Source organism: Crocuta crocuta, unplaced genomic scaffold, assembly GCF_008692635.1.
Source record: "Crocuta crocuta isolate KB4526 unplaced genomic scaffold, BGI_CrCroc_1.0 scaffold266, whole genome shotgun sequence".
In the NCBI taxonomy this organism is placed as follows: Eukaryota; Metazoa; Chordata; class Mammalia; order Carnivora; family Hyaenidae; genus Crocuta; species Crocuta crocuta.
In genome coordinates this window covers 9,989,551-10,009,475 of record NW_027531005.1, presented here as the reverse complement: position 1 = coordinate 10,009,475, position 19,925 = coordinate 9,989,551, and positions in this window count along the sequence as shown.

Below are 19,925 nucleotides of genomic sequence, written 5' to 3'. Positions count from 1 at the left end.
GTGTATAAACTTCAGGAGAAAATAAAGACACATTATATAAAATAAATATACTTTATGTATATTTAAATATTATATACACTAGAGATATTTAAATATTCCATTTATTAGAAATGGTGTCTCTTTAGAATATATCTAATAAAACAAAGCATTTTCTGTGGAAATATAAAAAGACAAATTCCCACTTAAAAGAGAAATAAGAAGACAGAAGAGATATATAAATGTATGAGATATCTGTCTTTACTAATCATTTGGAAAGCCTTTTCAACAAAAACACATAGTGTAGACTATGTTCAGGTGATCTGTACTATTTACTATCAGCCAAGATATAAATCACTTTCAAATAAAATTATTCCTAGAAATAATCCATATTTGGCTAACTTTTGCTTTACTAGCTGTAAAAATTCCTGAACTACTTGCCAAATTGGTGAAATGTCCTTTCCATTGCAGGAAAATCCATATAATGGTATATTTGGGCCAGGAGGACTTATCTTCTCAGCCCTCTTGAAAGGGACCCATTCAATAGGACTTATCACCCAGTTTCCACCAGTGAACTCTTCATTTGGTGGGCAGTCCTTGAATGCTATTACTTTTCATTGATCTAGCACCAGAGAAATTTTTGTCTCACTGAAAGATACATAGAAACAAAAACAAACAATCCTACCCCTAAATAAAGGGGGAAAAAACCACCTACATTTTAGTTTAATAATGTTCTCTAAGTGTAAAGCATTAGAAGGTGAACATAGTAATAGAACCTGAAGTTTTCTTCATTTACCTGAATTATGCCTTGATTGTTGAGTTTGGGTGAGTCTCAAGTTCGGAAGTCAAATTTGCAGTCATCGCTAAACATATGATGAGAAGTCATGACCGTGTTTTCAGATCTTGCTACCTGCCTTGGACTTCTCCTCGCCCTTATTCTTCTTCTAGTACAGGTTATAGGAATGGTTGAATATATGGGTTTGGGATTATGATGACCTGGGTCCCATCCCAGCTCTATCACTTACCAGCATGTGAGTTGGACAAGTTGCTTAATGTTCTTCTATTCTGGATTCTTGATCTTTAAAGTAGGGATAATAATTCTGCCTCATGATTTTGTGAAGATTAATAGACTAATTATAGTGACAAGCTTAGGGAAAGGTCTTGTGGAGGCTATGGTGTAGGACTGAATGATGACAGCCACTATTGTCATTATTACTTTAACAGTGTTTGGTGTACACAAAGGAAATAAATAGCAAATCATGCTCTTTGCACTGATTCTGTTTTCCACTAGCTTATGTGTTATTGAGCAGGAATTTTCTTTTCTGTGTGCTCTGTGGTTGCTACTGTTCATTTTTATACATTTCAGCATTTTGGGGGGGAAGAATAATATACCAATCTTGAAGGTTCAATACATGGAAGTGGCATATTCTGGCCATAGTCTGAAGAAACTATTCTAATTTACAAGAACCAGGTGTCTGAAATCTGAGAGGTATACCACTACGACAGGACTTTCTTTATAGGCATACCTCAGAGATATTGCAGATTTGGTTCCAGACTACCACGATAAAGTGAATATTCCAATAAAATGAGTCAAATGATTATTTTGGTTTTGCAGTCCACATAAGAGTTACAATATATTGTAGCCTACTAAATAGGCAATAGCATGCTGAAAAAACTATGTACATGCCTTAATTAAAAAATCCTTTTATGGCTAAAATTGCTAACCATCATCTGAGCTCTCAGCAAGTCATAATCACTGATCACAGATCAACATAAAAATATAGTAATAGTGAAAAAGTTTGAAATATTGTGAGAATTATCAACATGTAATAGGGAGACATGAAGTGAGCAAATGGCCTTGGGGGAAAAAAATGGTGCTTGCTTGACATAGGATTATCACTAACCTTCCATTTGTGAAAAACGGAATATCTCTGCAAGGCACAGGAAGACAAATCAGGAAAATAAGGTATGCTTGTATTTAGTGTAGTAGTCTTTGTCTAGTAAAAGTATTTCTAGTAATCTCTGTCTAGTAAAAGTATTTCAAAGAAACAAAAGGATAATTTGCCTCTTCTGAGGAAATAATTTATACAGTATGATTTCTTTGGTTCTAAGAAAACACAAATGCCACTTGTAGCAAGATTAAGTGAAGAACCTAGGTTTGGCTATAAACTTGTTGATAACCTCAGTGTTTCCCAAACTTGGTAGTTTATCAAGATACTCTGGAAAAACTTGTTTAAATAGGCCTTCTGTAAAATCTTTCTTTGGGAGCTGATGAGATGCAGGAGGAGGTGGGAATTTGGTTGGTTACAGCGTGGCCTAGTGCATATCTTGCACCCCAGACTGGAGAGTATGGGAATACCAGACAGAGACTACAGCTAAGAACATTTCAGTTTCTGAGACCCATGGCATATCCTTCCTGTTGCTCTGATGTTCTGAGTTTTGTCCTGATTTCTTTGAATTTCCTTAGAAAGAAAATTTGGCAAAGCTGTAGACAGTTGCTCAGTGGCCCAGTGTGGTCATTAATTTTGCAGCTGCCACTAACCCATCTCTCCAAGGGTGAGAATCCTTAGGCTGTGAAACTATTTTGCCCCAGAGGCTGCATGAGAGACCAAGAGACACAGGACCAAGAGTAGGCAAATGTCTTCTATGTTTGGCCATTGGATTCAGGTGAGTATACCTGATGTGAGCATCTACTTTAAAGATATCTGCTTCACTCTGAGAAGATGGATGGGTTAGGGAGGACTTAAAGGATTATTTTTTTTATTATCTTTTTAATGTTTTATTTATTTCTGGGAGAGAGAGAGAGACAGAGACAGAGACCGTGTGAGCAGAGAGAGAGGGAGATACAGAATCTGAAGCAGGCTCCAGGCTCTGAGCTAGCTGTCAGCACAGAGCCCGATGTGGGGCTTGAACCCACAAACCATGAGATCATGACCTGAGCCGAAGTCGGATGTTTCACCGACTGAGCCACCCAGGTGCCCCAAAGGATTATTCTAACATAGAAGGCCCATTTATACAACCTCCCAAACTGTTAACCCTCTTTGCTGTTTTGAAGTCCTGATATGGCTTCCAAAGAAAATGTTTTCATAATCCTAAGAATATTTGAAGTCAGAAGGTAGTAGAATAACCTTTGTTTTGTGGTACTTGGAAAGAAGCTGTACTTCATTTAGTGTTCCTTGTTTCAGTAAATGCAGGATGATCATATGTTCCACTGTGCCTGGTGTTTATAGTATGCAAAATGGTGGTAATACTTTGCAGTAGCTCTCATGAAAAGATGGAGTCTGGTTTTCCATTCCTTAAATCTAGGGTTGGCTTTGTGATGTTCTTTGATACATTGAATGCAGTAGAAATGATGAGTTACAGGTCCTATGATTTATGAGCCTAGGCATCAAGAGGTCTTGTAGCTTCAATTTTTGTCACTTGTAGACCCCTGTTGCCACAATGTGAGTGTGCCAGCCTGATGGATAATGAGAGATCAGTGGCATATTTTCTCCAACATCCCTAGCTGACAGCATAGAAGTCTATAGGGATTCAAAGCCCACCTTCGATTACTCAGCCACCAACTGGCCTTTCTCCATTCTGCCTGTGAGACCAGAGGAAATCCTCTAAGAAGCCTCAGACCAAAAATGCTTCTGACTCCTAGAATTGTGTGAGTTGAATAAATGTTATTGTTGAAATCCAGTGAGTAGTACGTTATGTAGTAAAAGCCAGGGGCGCCTGGGTGGCTCAGTCGGTTAAGCGACCGACTTCGGCTCAGGTCATGATCTCCTGGTTAGTGGGCTTGAGCCCCGTGGCGGGCTCTGTGCTGACAGTTAGCTCGGAGCCTGGAGCCTGCTTTGGATTGTGTGTCTCTCTCTCTGACCCTCCTCTGCTCACTCTGCCTCTCTCCCTTGCTCAGAAATAAAAAATAAAAAATAAAAAAAATAAAAAACAAAAACAACTAATACACCTGAGACAGTCCTTGTTTAGATCTGTTGTCATAGAGTAATTATTAGTAATGCCTCCTTTTATTCTCAAAACTTTCTTTGTTTGAGTTAAAGTTATACAGTCTACATAAGCAAGTCATGCCACCATTTACTCATTGGCCAAGCAAATTTTACATTAAAAATGTAAATTAGAATTACTCTCTGGTTTAAACTGCCTAAGTGAATTCTTCCATTATTTAGAATAAACTTCAAACTCCTTTTACCATCTATAAAGTCTTATATAATTTGTCTGCATTCTCAACCTATGCAGACTTTACTCATGCAGTTCTTCCTCTTGTTCAACACTTCGGGGCATGGGCTTCCTTTTTGTTTCACAAACACGTATAGTTCTTTCTTAGAACCTCAGGGACTATGTCTTTCTGCTTGTAAGTTCTTCCTTCTGCTCTCTATGAGCTGCTGCTTCTAATCATTTAGTGCTGGGCACAATGCCACAATCTGAGAAGGAAGTCTTCCTTCATCCCTCTGCAAAAAGAGGCCACACTTGGGTCTTAATTATAGGATCCTCTTCATTTCCATCATATAATTTATCAACAAATAGTGTTATTTAAAAAAATAAGTTAGTCCACTTGATAGCATCAGTCTCTCCCAGTAGCAAATAAATTCCTTGAGAATTGCACCCCAAGGTCTTTGAAGAACACCTGGCAGAGAGGAGCTAAGTAACTATTTGGTGAATAAATGCTGTATGCTCAGTTCTGAATTTGGAATTAAGAATCCTGGATTTGCCTATTTCCTGTCCTGTTTCTAGAGTGTTTTGTTTCATTACTCTGGTGGCACTTGTTTCACCATCTTGAACATTTAAAAATGGGAATTAAATGTGACACTATCAGAGTGCATAGTTGACTGGAATGTGTCATTAAATGTGAGCTATTATTGTTAGCCTTTATCTCTGCAAATGATGTGAGGTTTTTTATACCAGACACTATTTATTTAAAATGTATTTTTTGATAGGGATTAAGAGCTTTCCTTGAGGTTCAGGGTCCTTGCTTGCCTGTATTTATCTCAAAAATGAAAAAAGCATTGCCAATCCCACCCCATCCCATTCTGTGTCTTGTGAATTCTAATTTCTTTGAGTCTGATTGAGCTGAAGGCAAAATGGCAGTAGTGGCTCATCTTCCTAGAAGTCTTCTGTTATGTATTTCTTGTCTGTCAGATTATAGTTGTTTTTTGTTTTTTTGTTTTTGTTTTTGTTTTTAGAAAAAAACACTCATTTTGGAAAAAAATAGACTAGTTTTTGTTGGCTGGTTTCTTTGTTTTATAGATACTTTTCCCTTTCAACTGTAACAGTATCTTGGACTGGTATCTCATCTTGCCACCTGACTATAGCTTGAAAATGATGAGACTTGCCCCTGATTTGATGTTGACTGATTACACAACTATTGTAATTTCAAAACTGTTGGATTATGGGGATCCAAAAGCTAGTGCTATTTTCAAAGAAATACTTCTGAGAGTCAGTACTTGGAGATAGAGCACAATGTAGTTATTCTATTAATAAATAAAGTGACTAATGAGCCATCACACAGCACAGGGAGATACACTTCACAAGGGCCTTTTAAAATGAATATATAAAACGATTCAAAGAAAAGGAAACAAATTATGTTTTGTAATATGTTTTTCCCAAAGGCATATGCATAACATTTATAAAACACATATTTCTTGTGTTTATAAATTATCCTAAATACCCGCTGTTAAACCGGCTGACCATGAGCAAGACTGTGATATTGATAGTTTGGGCCTTGGCTTTCCTTCTACAGGTGACATCCCTTGGCAAGTGGAGCATTAAATGACACACATTCAGGTTACGTCATGTTTTCCCTTTTTGTTTTTAATTGAAAATGTAACATATGCACATAGCAAATCTTTCAGAAAGTATAATGTGTTTATAGTAAAATAATCAATCTTCTTCCTACTCTAGATTCTTGGTTCCCCCCTGGAAGTAACATCTGCTGAACTTCCTTTATATGTCCTTTCTATGCACATGCATACATGTTTTATACATATATTGATGATGTTTATCTTCAGCATTAAGAGGAATCTCTTGTCCCCCCAGATGGTTCTCTCCTATGGACAACTGTCTTGACCTTGTTTATCTCAGATGCCTCATCTATAATATAACTAATTCAACTCCATAGAGTTAATTTAGGATTAACTGGTTATTATTCATAAAGCCCCTGGAAGAGAATCTGGCCCAAGGGAGCCACTCTTTGTTAGCTGTTATCGTAGTCACATTTTTGCCCATGATCTTGCATCATTTATCGACATAATTATATTTTTATAGGGGCATTTAAATTTTGAATCCAAATGATTTCATCTCAAAACAAAAGTTCTATGGTACAGACTACAAGAAGATTCACACATAGAAAAATTCTTATCAAATTCAAGAGGATTAAAAATCCTTTAAGCATGAACTTAGAACATATAGTTTATTTACTAAAGAGCAAAATTTAACTTTCTTTAGATGCCTTTGCTCTAATGCTAAATGCCACAGGAACGATGTCATATAGATAGGGACTTTCTTTGTCTTTACACTTTGTATCTGACACAAACCCAGGTGAATATGTGGCAAATAAAATAATCACAGTCCATATCATTGTGAGGTTTACAGGATGGCAGGGACAAAGTTTATCAATGAAATAATTACATATATAATATTATAACAAAAGGTGAAATACAAGATGTGTTTGTATGTATATATATATATATATAACCTAGTCCAGTGTAGGGTGTGATGGAGGCCCTTTCAGTAGAATTTTGAGGGGAAAAAATTTTGATCCAAAGAATTTTATTTCAAGCCAATTTGTCATTCAATTCTGAAGGCAACTGAGAATTATTTTCTATTACTGAAAGGATTATAAGATATACCTCTCCTATACTTTCCTAAAACATGTTGTTGGATGATCTATTCCAACAGAAACTCTTCTCATTCTCTCCTTTTCTTGACAAAGCCCTTCTTCTTGTCTGTATAGAAATCTGCAAACTCCATGTGGAATGTGTACACAAATTTTTATTTATTTCATCTGATTTCTTACAAACTAGGGCTTATGTTAGTTTATGCAACTGTGCTTTTAGTTTTAGTGTGTATTATTAATGCTTATTTTAATTTTGTTAGGCTTATAGTATTTCTATGAAAATAAAGACAATGATTTCAGTAATTGTTCTCTCTCATATTATTACATATTTTGATATTATAAATGTAAACTCTTCCAGTTAGACAACATGCTGCAACAAATAAGTGCGTGGATCTATTTAATTGTTCACCTGTGCAAGTGCATCTGAAAAATGTCATATGTTGAAGTGCTGTGTCAGAGGGTTCAGTAATTTCAATAGTTATTGCCAATTTTCTGATCATAGTAATTGTAGCAATATATTGCAATCAGCAATGTACGCAGACGCCTGTACTCCCATCATCTTGTATGGAATGTTTTCTCAACCTTCTAGTTTTTGCAAATATGATAAGATAAAATAGAAACTCAAAGTAATTTAATTATATTCTCATAGATGAATTTGAGCATCTGTTTATGTATTTAAAAGTTATTCACATCTCCTTTACATTACCTTTGTCTAATTTTCATTTTTAAAATTCATTTTTTAGCAACTAATATATTCTAGCAAAAGTAGTCCTTTGTCTGTGATAGAGCTACAGATATTTTTCCTGGGTTGCCTTTTGGGTTTATTTATGGTATCTCTTGACATGTAGAATTTTTTTTAATGTAGTGAAAGTTATCAATCTTTTCTTTGAGGACTCAGGATTTTGAGTGATTGTTAGGACATCCTTTCCTATTCCAGGTTTATATGTGAAGTTTATATGTGAAACTCCATAGCTTTTGCCACTTTTATAGTTTTTTTTACACTTAACATTTTTGCTTATAATTATTTCTTGTGAAATATGTCAGAAAAGAGTCTACCCTAATTTTACTTTAGACCTCTGGGGGAACAGAAATTGGAGTCCAAGTCCTATGAAGTCAGTTGGACTCTGGTAGATGCCTAGCTTTGAAGTCTCAGAGGACAACCGAAGAGTGAGGGTAAAGTGTACGTAAAGAGGCCTCTTCATAGAGACTGAAATTAGCCCTGAAGCATTTCCAGTTCTGGGAGTGGATGAGGATAATCCCATGTTTATAGTGTCCCTGGCAGAAACGAAAGATAAATCACTTCTGAAAGAAGCTGATGTCATCTTAGGCCTCAAGTAAAATCAGTTATGCAATCAACTTTGCAAATGCAATGTCTGGAACAAAATAAAAAATATCCAAGATCTCAAGGCACATGAGGAGAAAAGACTGATTGAAAGAAACCTGAAAAACAAGCAACAGAAAACACTCATCAAAGACCCTGAAATAAGAAGTTTATTGGCCTAAAAGATAAAATATGAATTAAATAAATAAATTTAATTAAATAAATTAAAAATTTGGCAGAGATGAGGTACCTGGGTGGTTCAGGAGGTTAAGCATCTCACTTCAGCTCAGGTTATGATCTTGCTGCGGAAATCTGGCCTGGATTACTGGCGGAAGAACCAAGCAGCATTCAGAGATCTTGGCAGGGAGGAGGTTTATTTTACACCAGTGGGCTCAGAGGAGATCATTCTCCAGAGGTCTGAGCCCCAGAGCATCAGTAGAGGGAGTAATTTATAGCCTGTTACTTCCGCATTCCTCATTAATGTGTGAGACAGGCGGTGTGGGAAGAAGAACCTGGAAGAGGGAGCCTTTGATCAGGGACAGGTATTTCCTTATCAGTCCTGCTGGCCATCTTATAACAGATTTTTCCCTATCAATCTCACAGTTCCTGAGTTCAAGCCCTGTGTCCAGCTCTGCGCTGACAGCTCAGAGCCTGGAGCCTGCTTCGGATTCTGTGTTTCCCTCTCTGCTCCTCCCCCTCTTGTGCTCGCTTGCTCTTGCGTGCGTGCTCTCGCTCTCTCTCTCAAAAACATTAAAAACATTTTTTAAAAAAATTTGGCAGAGAACTGGAATTATAAAATATTGAAATTTTAGGACTAACAAATATAACCAAATTTAGAAATAAATGATAAAGATTTGACACTAAATGAGATCCAGATGAGGACCACATTTATGAACTAATAGGTCAGAAGAAAATATCCGTATAAGCATGGACAAGTCAAGACTGAAATTAAGAGAATGTAAGGTACATGAGTGGGGCATTCTAATGTAAATATGCTTGTTGAGAGAAAGAGGAGAGGGAATGTGACATTAAGAAAAATATAAGAAATGATGCTGTATTTTGTCAAATGCTTTTTCTGCATCTACTGAAAGGATCATATGGTTCTTGTCCTTTTGTTTATTAATGTGGTATATAGCATGTTGATTGATTTGCAATACTGAACCAGCCCTGCAATCCAGGAATGAATCCTACTTGATCATGGTGAATAACTCTTTTAATATACTGTTCAATTTGATTTGCTAGTATCTTGTTGAGAATTTTTGCATCCAAGTTCATTAGGAATATTGGCCTGTAATTCTCCTTTTTAGTGGGCTGATTTTGGAATCAAGGTAATGCTGTCCTCATAGAATGAGTTTGGAAGATTTCCTTCCATTTCTATTATTTGGAATAGTTTGAAAGAATAGGTTAACCTTGCTTTAAATGTCTGGTAGGATTCCTCTGGGGAGCCATCAGGAAGGAAAAATAAGATAAAAACAGAGAGGGAGGCAACTATGAGAGACTTAATACAGAGAACAAATGGAGCATTGCTGGATGGTAGATGGGTGGGGGCATGGGTTAAATGGGTGACAAGCATTAAGGAGGGCACTTTTCAGGATGAGCACTGGGTGTCATATGTAAGAGACAAATCACTTCCTGAAGCCAAGACTACACTGTATGTTAACTAACTTGAATTTAAATGCAGTGATGATCACAGGCAGGTGACTCTTTGCTAGAAAAATATGTGATCTCAAAGATAATGAAGAGTAACTTCAAAATGCCAACTGAAAATCTCTTATTGAGAGAAAAATTTCTTTGAGAATGAAAGTTAAATAAATACATTTTTGAGCACACAGTAACTGCACGTTTGCCATGAGTAACGTGGCCCCAAAGAGAATGCTAAAAGGGTTTTATTCAGGCAAAGGAAAATTTTTTTTCTGATGGAGACTCAAAGATGCATGAGGAAATAAGGAACAATGGAAACAAACTATATGGCCGAACCACTTTAATCTCCATTATTATTTTAGCCTAAGTTTTATAAGAGATCATACCAGTCTAACTTTTCTTTTCCATGAATTCTTCAGCAGTTTCCTAAGAAGATCCTCAAGAAAGTTCATGGGAACAATAATTGACTAAGGTATTGATCAGTGTTGATCATTCTGGGTCACTTTTATCTAGCTTTTCCAGTATATGTACTCAGTGAAAATTTTCTGAAATTGAATATTTATCAATATTTTTCTTTCCATGTTTTCCTTTGGAGACTTCAGTTGTGCACCACCTATCGGCTCCTTTTGTCTATCTTCTATATTTATTACATCTAATTCCCCTCAACTTTCTTCACTCCATTTCTTGTTGGATACTTAAATTTGTATTCTTCATTGTCCCTATATTTTCACCAGTTTCTCTTCTCCTTTGTCTTCAAAATTTATTATCTCTGTGATTGTTTTTATTCCTTCTACTTCTTTCCCAAATTCTAACAGCTCATATATTGTTTTCTCTGTTATCTCACCTTCCTTGCCCTGAGTTCTTATATTTCCCCTTGACAACTTCCTTCACAAAACAGATGGCTTCATTAAGTTTTTTCTAAATTGTGACAAAAGAAGTGGTACAATTTTCATCTTCTGTGTGGTGAATGAGATGAGGTTTTTGGAAGGATGAGGGATTTGGAGCCTATGGCCGAGAAAGAATTCTTTAGACGTCTTTGGTGCAAAAAAGGTAATTGCATTAAAGCATGGGGACAGGACCCCTGGGCAGGAAGAGCTGCCATGGGACCAGGAGGAGAGACTGATTATATACTTGGGAGCTAAGGGGAGGTAAAGTCCAGAGGAAGTTTCCTAAGAGAATTTTCATATGCTAAAGAAGACTCAAAGGATACTGAAGGCCTAGCTATTGTCAAGCTAAGGTTGTTTTCCCCTGTAGCAAAGCATTAACATTAAGACAGCAGGAAGTTCCTGGAGAAACATTTTACTCTACCTACCTCAAGTATTTGTCAATGAGCTACTGGTTATAAGGAAATGCATTCTATATGTCATTTCCTTCTGCCTTTGTTTCCCACATCAAATGTTGTCTATTGGTGGGTTTTGCTGCTATGGCTCATATTTTTTATAGTATCCTCTAAATACTTGATTCAGATAGACCATCCCTCCCTGATTTCTGGTGGTTTTGTTGGCTAATTCTTATTTTTACCTACCATCCAAAATTCAAATATTTGTCCTGAGTTAGAAATTCGCAATGTGAATTTTCATACAGGCGTTATTTGAGTTTTATCATCTCTTCCCTCATATTTATGGGGTTTGCATTGTGTATCAGGCTTTGCACTAAGCTCTGGGGATATAACCATGAACAGTAAAGGCAGGTCTTCTGTTTTCAAAGGGCTTATAAGATTAGCCAAGGGAAAAAATTAAATAAGCCAGTTCAATACAGTGCATGCTAAGTATTATAAGAGATGAAATACATTTTGATATTAAACATTTAGATTCTTCTAATGTGTCTTGCACATGTCCTGTATTTTGGGGGGATTCAAGGATTCTCCCATTAGTATTAAACATTCGAAGGAGGAAATGATTCCTAGAGGAAGAAGGGTCTAAACTTAGATTCAGATCAAACTAAGAGTGGTCTAGTGGAAGTAACTGTTTCATAACAATATATAGAGATCAGAGAAAGAGCAAAAGAATATAACATGACAGATGAATGAGGTTCATTGATTTCTTTCATTTTGTGAATCTATTTAATGAAATTTTGGGGTGTCGGTGGGGTTTGTGGGGTCTGGAGCTGACGGTCAAGAAAAAATTCTTGAAGATATCTTTGGTGCAGAAAGATGATTTTATTAAAACAAGAGGACCGGGCCCGTGGACAGAAAGAGCTGCACTCCAAGTGTGTGTGTGGGGGGGTGATATTTTCTGGAGCTGGGGGAGATAAAGTCAAGAAGGAGTTTCCAAAGAGACTTTCACACGCTAAAGGCTAACTGGAGGCCTAGCTGTTGTCAAACTAAAGTTTTTCCCTCTAGCAAATGATTAACGTTAAGATAGCAGGAAGTTCCTAGACTATAGGCCATTTATGGGATTGTCTTTTCCTGGTAAACTGGGAAGACTCATCAGTTTAACCATTTGGTTTTTTTGTCCTTTACTGGTTTTGGATAGCAGGATACTGGATCCCTTGATCCAAGGGATATCAGATGTGTCCCACCTGGTGGAGAGGGGTGTGCTAACTTGTATCTTGACCTCAGCTTGCCTCAAGCTCCCTCATCATATCAGTAGAGGAAATCTCTGAAATTCCTCAGATCAGAAGCACAATTTGCACTTTAAATAGGATTTATTAGCTCCCTTTAGAGCTGTCTTCAGAAGGAAAAACTGAAAACTTAGATGAAAAAAGTAAATACTCAAAGTTAGCAGATTTCAGGTAAACTATAATCCTTTAGTTGATGTTCCAATGAGGATTTGGAAAATTTCTTTCTTTGGAAAATCCTTTTTCTCAATATCCCTACTGATATTCTTTTTTAAAAAACTTTAATGTTTATTTATTTTTGAGAGGACAGGAGGGGCAGAAAGAGAGGCTCCAGGCTCTAAGATGTCAGCACAGAGCTCCATACGGGGCTGGAACTGATGAATCACGAGATTGTGACCTGAGCCAAAGTTGGAGGCTTAAGGGACTGAGCCACCCAGGAACCCCCCTGCTGATATTCTTAATAACTTTCTCTTGTGAATCAACAATCAACAAGATCTTGCTGGTCTTTGTATTCCTAGCACCTCTCCCCAGCTGAACTTTGAAGTTAAAATGCAGGTACTCCCTGCTTTTCAAAAGTTCCATGTTACACCACTTTGCTTTTATGAAAGACCTACATTAGTAGCTGTTTTTGCTAACCAATGGAATTGCTGAGAGAATTCTGGCTTTTATAGAAAAAAAGTGAAAATAGTGTCCAAGTGGGCAGTTAGAGGTGGTGTGTTCCCCAGCAACAAGAGTAGCGCCACCTCACTCCTTCCCCAGGAAGTACACTCAGCATCTCAGCATCAAGCCACCATTGTTTTGAACAATGTCTGTGAACATCTGTTGTTTATCTCAATTTATTTTCTGTATCCTTGAGTAAGATGTATCTGAAGGTGTTGCGGAAATCTGTTTGGGTCACTGGCGGAAGAACCAAGCGACGCTCAGAGATCTTGGCAGGGAGGAGGTTTAATTTACACCGGTGGGCTCAGAGGAGATCATTCTCCAGAGGTCCGAGCCCAGAGCATCAGCAGAAGGAGAAATTTATAGCCCGTTATTTCCGCATTCCTCATTAATAAATGAGACAAGCAGTGTGGGAAGAAGAACCTGGAAGAGGGAGCCTTTGATCAGGGACAGGTATTTCCTTATCAGTCCTGCTGGCCATCTTATAGCAGATTTTTCCCTATCAAAGGTATCAGCACAATTTTTTCTAGGCCTGGGAATACTCAAACTTTTCCATATACAGTTGATCCTTGAGCAACACAAGGGTTAAGGGTACTGAACCCCATGCAGGTGAAAATCTGCATCTAACTTTTCACTTCCCAAACCTCAAGAGGCTGCTGTTAACTGGTAGCCTTGCAGATCACATAAGCAAATGATGAACACATCTTTTGTATGTTGTATGTATTATACCCTGTCTTCTCACAATAAAGTAAGCTAGAGAAAAAACATGTTAAAATCATAAGAGAAAATACATTTACAGTACTGTACTATATTTATAAAAAGAAAACATCTGCCTATAAAGGGCTATGCACAATTCGAAGCTATGTTGTTCAAGGGTCAGCTATAAATTAAAGGTAGTTGCTTCTTCACATTAGGCCACTTCCTTTTACAAAAGCTTTCATGGGAACCCTCCTTTCAGATAGTGGGGGGACCTTACATCCAATATGATCTAGACTACTGTGAATGCAGCTTTGGGGAGTCTTCAGGATTATCCCTTTGAGAGTGATATTTTAGGCCCTCATTCATGAATTCTTGCTGTTTTACAACATGGGTTGCTATTAACCTTTTTTTTTTCCTGTAACAGTTATTACCTCCATAAGACTATATTAATTTTTCCAATATTTCTGCTCTGCACTGCAAAATTCTATAAGGAATAACAGCATTTTTTGGGGTCCAAGAACTGTCAGCTAATTACAACTATAATAGTATCCATATGGCAAATTTCCAGCTTGTCAGCTGCAATACAGCATTCAGGTTGGCTTGCTAGATCCTTCTGTTTGTTTCTGTATTTAGAGAAAGCACACAAACATTAACTAACTTATCATATTGATGTCACAAATGTCAATGTTTTGTTATAATTAAATCCTGAGTATTTCCTTTTATGTATGAAAACGAAAACATATTTGGGCAACTGTAAATGCATGAGCTTTTTTTTTTTTTTTTTTCTTAGGATGGAAACTACAGCTTGTTTACTTAATTGATTTGGCAAGGAAAAAACTGTTAAGAGAAAAACAGAACAACTAATCTGTGGTCCCTTCTCATTTATCCTGTGTTTCCAAATATAAGCAGCTGATCCTTCTTCTAACTGAGGACTCACACCCAGTGAGGCTAGAAATTTGCAAATTATAATGAACTGCACATAATAGTGTGAATCCTTAGAGTAAAATCAGCACAAGAAAATAATCTGACAAATACCCGTTAAGCTGTTTTTTAAACATGTGATTCTGTTAAAAAAACAAAGTGTTGTAAATAATGGAAATCTAGAGAAGGTAATACTTTATTCCCATAAATGTTGAATTCCAAGTCTCTCTAGGGTCAAACTGGGGAAACACAAAAGAGAAAACAGCTGGGAGGGAGAACAATGAAATTTACTCTTTTGATACTGCCAAGTAGGCTTTCTGTTTTTCCTGGGGTTTTTTTTGTTTTTGTTTTTTTTTAATTTTTGAGACAGAGACAGCATGAACGGGGGCAGGGTCAGAGAGAGAGAGAGGGAGACACAGAGTCTGAAACAGGCTCCAGGCTCTGAGCTAGCAGTCAGCACAGAGCCTGACGCGGGGCTCGAACCCACAAACTGCGAGATCATTACCTGAGCCGAAGTCGGATGCTTAACGGACTCAGCCACCCAGGTGCCCCAGCTTTCTGGTTTTGACCTTGTTAGGTGTTTAAAGTCTTTATTCTCTTAGGTTCCTAATATATGGGGATACACTTTTCTCTCAGACTGGCTCCTACCCTCCCTCCTACCCATCTCCTACTTTTATGGAGGTCGACTTTGCCTAGGCTTTTCTGTTTATGTTACAAGTGCGTGCTAAGGGAATTCTGGAACTTGGCTGTCTGAGTTCAAATTCTACCTGGTTTTACCACTTACTAGTTGTGTAACTTTAGGCAGGTTACTTAACATCTTTTGCTTCAGTCTCCTCATCTGAGCGTGGGATGATAATACATAGAACTAACTTCACAGAGCTGCTGAGAGGAAATTATATCTATCTACCATCCATCTGTCCCTCTACACCATGGAAGAATGTAACATTCATTATCATTATCATCATTTTCCCTCTAAGAGAAGTTCCTCTACTGATCCACAGGAAAGGCTCAGATGTCTCCTTTACCATGAGCAACCTCCCGAGGTATAAGCGATGCTTTATATGCAGCAACTTCTACATTGCTTATTTTGCACCTTTGGCACAGTTATCTTGTGTCTCTGCCTTTTAGACTTTCTAGCCAATTGTGTCCCCACTCAATCTCAGGAGACACATAGCCTTAGGATTGTTATATCTTTCAGGTGAGTTAGTCTTTTCATTACTGTGATGATGAATTTTACCTGTCAACTTGACTGGGCCATAGATTCCCAGTTCTTTGGTCAAATAATATTCCAAGTGTGTCTGTAAGGGTGTCTTAGATGATTAACATTTCAGGTGACAGACTGAGGAAAGCACATTGCTTTTCCCCAAAGTGGGTGGCTCTCATCCAGTCAATTGAAGTCTGAGTAGGGCAGGAATGCAGACCCTTCTCAGAGCAACAGGGAACTGCTTGCTTCTGCCAGATTGTCCTGGACCTCGAAGATGAGTGTTTTTCTCTACTGTGGCTTCAGAATGGAACTGCACCAGTGTCAGCTGTAGATCTTGAGACTTGTTTTCCTTCATAATTGAATGAGCTAATTTCTTATAATAAGTCTCTTAATAGATCAGTTGATCTATAGATCCTATTCTGTTTCTTTGGAGAACCCTGAATCATTATGAGATATATTTCATTTTCCTCCTTACTTTGATGTATATTTTGTCTGCTATTAGTATTAGCTGTTTATTTTTGTTTTCTGGTAGACCTTGTGTGGCATATACTTTCATCCTTTCTTTCAAACTGCCTGTGTCTTTTCTTATTTAATGTGTGTCCATTTGAAGCAGTATACAGTTTGGTTTTGTTTTTCTATCCTGCTTGACAATCTTTTATTTATTTATTAAAATTTTTTTAAGTTTATTCATTTATTTGAGAGAGAGAGAGAGGGAGGAGAGAGAACAAGTACGGGAGGGGCAGAGAGAGGGAGAGAAGGAGAATCCAAAGTAGGCTCTGCACTGCCAGTACAGAGCTTGACACGAGGCTCAAACTCACGAATCGTGAGATCATGACCTGAGCCAAAAGCAAGAGTCAGATGCTTAACCAACTGAGCCACCCAGGCGCCCCCAGCCTGACAATCTTTTAAAGAAATTTGGAGTATTTATTCAATTTAAATTTCATATAATTAATGGAGTAAGTACTGATGCATGTGCAATTTAAATCTGTTAACTTACCTGTTTTTCCTAATTTTCTATTTGGTTTTGTTTTTTTTCTCCATTCTTATTTTTTTGGAATAACCATATAATTTTTAAATATTTTTTATCTTTCTATTAGCTTTTTAATTATATACCTATATTTATTCTTCAAGTGAAATCTTTAGAAGATTCAACAGTCTATAGCTTATTAATATTTTTGCTCTTTCCTGGAGAATACAATAAACTTACACATTTTAAGCTTATTTTTCTACCTCCTGAGCTTTGTGCCATTGTTATATTGCATATGGAAACATACACGTGCATATTTATGTGTATATTGGTATATACAAATACATTTACAGATGTATGATATGAATATGTGTATACATATACATATACACACACACTTCAAACTCCACAAGATATTATTATCAGGAATGTCAGCATTCATTTAGATTTACCCTCATTTCTATGTTGGGAGCCATTCTGAGCCCACTAGTCGAGAAAACTCCTGGTGAGGTTAAAGCAAGTTTGCATGGTCTCTTGCCAATCAGTTGATGACCGATATCCACCCCCACTCAGTTATTTCTGCTTGGGCACTGACCCTAGGGTACCTTGTTGATCAATATCGGGAGTGACTTGTCCCCTTATTCCGGCCCTGGTATGATGACTGTGCCTTGTGAAGGAACTTATTGTGGGAACTTCTTCTTTTGATTATGGGAACAGACATCGTGTCTCCAGAAGGTTTCCCTGTTTCCCTCCATACTTTCCCTTAAGCTATAAACAGGCTAATGACCCTTACTCATAAAAGATTGACCTTTACATGTACAATTCTGTTTCTACCATTGCGTTAGTCCAAGATGTTCATACAGCTCAACATGTAAACCAACTAACCAAAAATGTCTTTCATGCCCTAGCTATTCAAGAAATCATAAAAGTAGACACAAAAGTAAACGTACTCGAAGAGGCTATTCTATGTATTGGAAATGAGCTAAACTCTTTAAAGGTATGGTTGGCTCTCTGGTGCCATAAAGCATATAACTGGAAAATCAAGTCTTGCCTGGAGACAAAGAGCCTAACTTAGAGAGAAGGAACAGATAAGAGCAGAAGATAAGTTAGTACATACACCTTTGCTAACTGATGGTGTATAGCAGCCCCTTCCCTAAGGCCTGCATTCCACAAACAACTTCCCTTACCCTGGCAGCTGTGATGAGGATGGATAAGAGTATCTACAAACCTGTGACTTAATCTTAGCGTTATTAAAATGTGAACACCTTGTTATTTTCTTAGTTACTCAACCTCACTATAATTGGGGCAGTTCTGCAAGAAGACTTCTGTAAAACCTGTTTCTGTACATTTTCCAAAAACATCACAAAGAGCTATCCATTGTAAAAATTCCATTTCCCGATGCCATGTTAACATTTGACCTATAAATAAAGACACCAAAACCGACAAGAAGGAGATGCCTGCCTGGTGATCAGAAAGGATCTCGCGGCTCTCTCATCCCTCCCTCGCTGACACCGTCCATCCTTCAGGGACCCCTGGACCTGCTGGAGCTGACCTCCGACATTTCTATACTTGCAAAACGTATTCATCCTTTTGCGTTATTTTTTTTCTACTTTCTGGAAAATTACTGTATTATGTCTTTTAGTACAGTTGTCCTTGAAATGACTTTTCTCAGATATTATTTATTTGAAATCTTCATGTCACCTTTGTTTTATTAAGGATATTTTCCCTGGTGGATGGAATCTAGGTCAGCATTTATTTTTTCAGCACTTTGAATCTGTCCTTTCATTGTCTTCTGACTTGCATCATGTCTGCTCAGTGAGCTGTCAGTCTTATTGTCTGTCACACCTTTGAAGGGAACATGATGTCCTTTCTGCCCTTTTATCTTCTTTTACATTTTTCTCTTTTTCTTGTCCAGCAGGTGGACAGCTCATGTACCTAGGTTGTTTTTGTAGGAGCCCGACAGTGACCACGAGAGAGAATGGTTAAGGAAGCGGGAAAGTGCCTGCAAACGGGACTCTCTGCTTGGGCAGAGCATGCTTGCAAACAGGGTGTTCTGCCAAGAAGCCTGCACACAATATCCAAGGTTAATGATCTGCTCGCATACGAGGGAACATGGCCCCTTTAAGAATAAGGAGGATACTGGAGTTCTGGGCAGGCTTCTTAGTAAACCTGCTGTGGTCACTTCCTCCTTTTGTTTCCCCCCTCCTTGGAATATGCTTGGCCTTTTGTCCTTATTTGGTAAAAGAATGTGTTTCTTAGATTTTGGTATGTGTCCAGCTACCGGTGTATAAAAAATAAACCACAAGAGGGTTCGGGGAGCTTCTCCCTCTGGCCGGAGTTGTGTCTTTGTCTGTCTGTCTTTTGTGTGTCTTGTCTTTGTGTCATTTCATTCGCTACAGCTTTTTCTTTATCCTCCTTCATCTCAGGGCTTTTTGGTATCTTTTATGTTTGTTTGATGTTGCTGGCTAGTTTTTATCCATCTTGGAAAATTCCCTGTCCAATATATCTTTAAATATTCTTTCCATTCCTTCTTTGACTCTAATTTCATTCACGTTAAGTATTTTCAGTGTTCCCATATGACTCATTCTCTGTTATGTATTCAAATTTTTTTCCAACTTTGTACTTCAATCTATTAATTTTTCTACTGATCTGCTTCCTAGTTATTAATCTTCTTTAGTACAGTGTTTAATCACTTCTTAAAATATCTGTTAAATTTATAATTTAACTTATTGCATACTTTATATAACTTTCAATAGATTGTTTTTAATGGATTCAGTTTGCTAGTAAAATTACTCATCTATTTTCCTGGATACACTAATTATAGTTATTATAAAGTCCTTGTCTGATTCTTATATAAATGGACTATTTTTTTCTATAATCTGGCTTTTGGTCTATGTGTGTATGTGTAAGAGAAAGAGAGAGAGAGAGATCTGGTGAATACTACTATTTTTATGGGAAAACTTAGAGATACCAGGTGATGTTTTCTTCCTCTAGAGAGGATTTAATTTTCTTTCAGTAGGTAAAGAAATCACCTTTATCCATACATGGATTGAAACAATTTCAGAATTTCTGAATGCTACTCTAATTTCAGTTTGTCTTACAGTAAGATGTTGCCTTTTGAAAATCTCAGCTGAAAACCTTACAT